Source organism: Carlito syrichta, unplaced genomic scaffold (genome assembly GCF_000164805.1).
Source record: "Carlito syrichta isolate Samal-C Ts95f unplaced genomic scaffold, Tarsius_syrichta-2.0.1 Scaffold315407, whole genome shotgun sequence".
Classification (NCBI taxonomy): domain Eukaryota; kingdom Metazoa; phylum Chordata; class Mammalia; order Primates; family Tarsiidae; genus Carlito; species Carlito syrichta.
Window position 1 is genome coordinate 1,193,670 of NW_007259503.1, and position 4,879 is coordinate 1,198,548.

The following is a 4,879-nucleotide window of genomic DNA, read 5'->3' on the forward strand; positions in this document are numbered from 1 at the left end:
ACATATGAGCAGCCAACAGATACATGAAAAAATGCTCAGCCTCACTAGTCATCGAAGAAATGCAAATTAAAACCACACTGAGATACCACCTAACTCCAGTCAGGATGACCATCATCAATAAACAAAAAACAACAGATGCTGGAGAGGATGCGGGGAAAAGGGAGCACTTCTGCACTGTTGGTGGGAGTGTAAACTAGTACAACCTTTGTGGAAGACAGTGTGGTGATTCCTAAAAGTTGTAAAAATCAACCTTCCATACAACCCCGCAATCCCCCTTCTGTAAATATACCCAGAGGAACTCAAATCACTGTGAAAAAGACATCTGCTCTTGCATGTTTATTGGAGCATTGTTCACAATAGCAAAAACATGGAACCAACCATGCTGCCCATTGAAACTGGACTGGATTAAAAATATGTGGTATATATATGCGATGAAATAGTATGCAGCCATAAAGAAGGACAAAAGTATGAACTTTATGGCAACTTGGATGAATTTAGAATGTATAATACTCAGTGATCTATAACAGAAACAAAGAACTGAGTACCACATGTCCTCACTCATAAGTGTACCCTGAAAAATTATCATAATACTATTAGAAAGGGATTAGCAGTAGTGGGAAACTGCCAGGGAGGGAGAGCTGGGACACCCTTCATCAATAAGGGTACTTGATCTCAAACCAGGTGAAGTGTGGACCAAAGTGAGGCCCAAACTTTACCTGTACAGTGACTATTTGTATAGCAGACCCTGAATTGTACCCATCTTTAAAGTATAAATAAACAAATAGGTAAATAAATAAACAGAATCCTCCTCAGCTGCCCTTCCTACCCTGTGCCCCTCCCCCAAGCGACCTCTGTTTCCAGTCGGCATGTACCCTCTCAGACTTTTCTGTGCATTCACATTCTGAAAGAATATGGTATGTCCAGCTTTCTATTAAAACTTCCAGTCGAGGGGAAAAAAATAACTTATTTAAAGTAGTGTATACATATTATAGATTGTTTAAAACACTGCAAGCAAATATAAGAAAAGATTGGTTTTTGTTTTTTCTTTTTTGAGTTGGCGTCTCACTCTGTCGCCCAGATAGGAGTGTAGTGGCTGCTCCCGGCCACCGCAGCCTCGACCCACTAGGCTCCGGCGATCTGCCTCAGCCTTCCGAGTAGCAGGAATTACAGGCGCTCGCTACCACACCCGGCTAATTTTTTGATTTATTGTAGAGATGAGGTCTCGCCAAGTTGCCCAGGCAGATCTTGAACCCGTGGGCTCAGGCAATTCACTCACCTCAGCCTCTCAAGGCATGGGATTACAGGCTGAGCCACCAAGCCCAGCTCTCCTATATTTTTGATTAATTGCCTTAGGATGGCTGCCAGAGTTCCAACCATTACATTAAAATTCCAGAGATCAGGAAGCAAAAGATAACTAAGTATAAGCCCTTTCCTTAATGGCACATTCTAAAGTTTTACATAGCACTCTCACCCATATATCATTGGTCAACATCTACCTACATATTCTCATTGGCCACATTCAGCTGGGGAACAAAACATTTTATCTCCAAGGCAATGTGCCTAAATTCATATTGATATTATTATTATTCAGACAGAATAGCGAAAAAGATACTGAGACACACCTAACACTTTTTGTCATAGACTAAGGAAATAATCCTTCCAGCTAGTTGTACAGAAATATGTGGTAAGACAGAAGTATGTGGGCACTATGGAGCCTTATGAATTACTTTCTAAGAGATATTTGTTATTTTGAGCCATTTGTTACAGTGTACTGCTTTTTTCTTTTTATAAGACTGGATAGGAAAAATAACCTAGGACAGTGGTTCTCAGTGAGAAAGATTTTGATCCCTGATCTCCCCTGCCAGAGCAGTTAATAATGTCTAGAGTCATTTTTGGTTGTCAGGACTATGGGAGGTGCTTCTTACTTCTAGTGAGAAGAAACCTGAGACGCTACTAATCATCAAAAAAAGACATGGGACAATCCCAAAAGAAAGAATTATTTGACACGAAACATTAATACCTAGAAAAAAACTTAAATATTTATCTTTTTTGAAGTTACTGTTCAAAATTTAACAGTACGCAAAGAAAAGCAGCAGTAGCAAAAATAAAATTATATTTTTGAAAGATGTATTAAATAAAATAAAAAACTCTGAAATAAAAATAATTGCACTAATATACAAATAGCAAAATATCACAAACTCAAATTCTCACAGGGACCAAGGACATTATGTAAGGGAGTCAGGCTGTGTGTAAGATGACAAAGAATTAATGATACTTAGTATTGAGGACTAAGAAGCCATAAGGGGTGACAAGGACTATCCTGAGCTCCTTGAACTGAAGATCACAAGCCCTTTCTAGGGGATGTAGTCTTTATTTATTTCTAGCCTTGTTACTAAGTTAGTATCCTTGGGTTGACCTAACAAAGTACCATAAACTAGGTTGCTTATTTCAGTAGAAATGTGTTGTCTTGCTGCTGGTGGGGGGGGGGATGGAATTCCTAAATTCCAAGGGGTTGTCAAGGCCATGCTTTTCTGAAGGAGGAGGGAGTGTCCTTCCTTGCCTCTTCCTGGCTTCTGGTGGTCACTAGCAAAGTTTGTCATTCCTTGGTTTGTGGAAACATTACTTCCAGCTCTGCCACAATGGTGATCTCCCTATGTCTGTGTATATTCACATGGCATTCTCCTCTCTGTGTGTCCAAATTTCTCTCTTCTTATAAGAATATCAATCATTAGATTAGGCCCAAACTCATTCAGTACTACCTCATGTTAATTTGATTATAACTGCAAAGTCCTTGTTTTAAAATAAGTCACGTTTATAAGCATTGGGACTATGACTATAACATTGGTTAAGACTTCAAAATGTCTTCAATATTATGGGGAGCACAATGTAACACAACAGACATTACACAATGCAACACATGGAAAAACCTGGGCTCTAGATTTGCTAGAAATTATTTTTTAAGGGAAGCTGGAAACTCAACTTGTATGTTAAATTCTTAAATCAGTATAACTTGGCTTGTGAAAAATACATCTGTGGGTAGGATGCAGTTTGTGACGTTGCCAGCTTGCCCCACCGCTGTGTTGATGGGGAAAGAATGTCCATAGAGGTACACCCTGATTTTCTCCAGGAGCTGGCACTACAGAGAAGGAAAGTAAAAGTGATGGTGAAAAGAAAACCATGGAGAAGAAGAAGCTATACAAAATTCCTGGAACATCTCTGCAAAAGGATTTTATGACTGAGTAAAAGGAAAAGTCATGGGTCAAGAGTGACTGCAGTGCCATGAACAACAAAAGAATACCAACATATAGGATGCACATAAAGGCATTTTACACAAAGTTTCAAGTAAGTTTTTACAAATATCATGTACGTTTGAATCCAAGGACTCATTTGCATGGATAAATAAGTTTAAGCATCATTGAAATTAATGAACTTATTCGTAGATTAGACTTCTGAGATATACCACCTGCTGGACAGCTAGTAGATATCTTAGCATTGCTGATATGTATGCTAAAGGTATTCATAACTTCTAATCTGACATATTTTGGAAAACATACATAAAATATTTTATTTATTTATTTATTGAGTCAGAGTCTTACTCTGTTGCCTAGGCGAGAGTACAGTGGCACGCTCATGGCCACCGCAGCCTCGACCTGCTGGTCTCAGGCAATCCTTATGCCTCAGCCTTCCAAGTAGCTGGAACTCAGGCACGTGCCACCATGCCTGTATAATTTTTTGATTTATTTTAGAGATGAGTCCTCAGCAAGTTGCCTGGGCTGGTCTTGAACCCATGGGCTCAGGCAATCCTCTCACCTCAACTTTCCAAAGTGCTGGAATAATAGGCGTGAGCCACCGAGACCGGCTAACATATTTTCTATCTCTGAAGTATTAGAGCTTCCAAAACTTCTACACTCAGACTTGGCAGGCACAATAATACTTATATTTTCAAAATTCATATGGCCTCCTTGAAGTCAAGTGTGAAATTAAATTCCACCTGAATCCATGTATTAAGTATGAGAGGGTGGTTCCTAAATAAACTACTACTGGGGGATAGGTGGATGGATGACCATACAGCTGTGTGGGTGGATGGAAGAATGGATGGATGTTTGGAAGGATACTGGTCTGGTATAATAACATGTTTCCTTTCCTCCCTCCCTCCTTCGCTCCCTGCCTCCCTTCCCTGCTCCCTCCCTCCCTCCCTCCTTCTTTGTTCTCTCCCTTTCTTGTTCTCTTTCTTGCATTTTCCAACTATTTATTGTGAGACTAATGTCTGTCCCTGTTCTAAATACTAGAGACACAGCAATAAAAGCATAGTCTATAACTAGGAGATGAGTCTAGTAGCAAGATACAGCCCATTGCAAAACAGTGCAATTAAGTAACTACAGAGGCATACAGAGGTTACAGTGAAAACAATGAAGAGAGGAACTGAGATATCTGCATATGGTATCTGGCTTGATTTCCTAGGGAGATAAGAATGAAAAGATTTCATGAAATATGGGTAGGAGTTAGCGTGTGAAAACATGGAATAAGGGCTTTACCAAAATATCAAATAGAATATTGAGCTATGATTAGGAGAATGAGGCAGTCAGATAACCAGCAAACAATTTGGTACGGCTTCTTATCTGTGGATAAGTGTCAGGGCAAGCTGGGAAGTCATTACCATGACATGTGATAAGAAGTTTGGGTTTTTTTCTTAATGACTATTGCAAGGTTTTGTGAGGCTAGGGAGAAGAAATGAATGATGTCACAAAACAATAGAAGAGAGGAAAAGAAAGATTGAAAGCTCACTTAAAAAAATAATTTAGCCGGGCTCGGTGGCTCAGCCTGTAATCCCGCGCCTTTGGGAGGCTGAGGTGAGTGGATTGCCTGAGCCCGCGGGTTC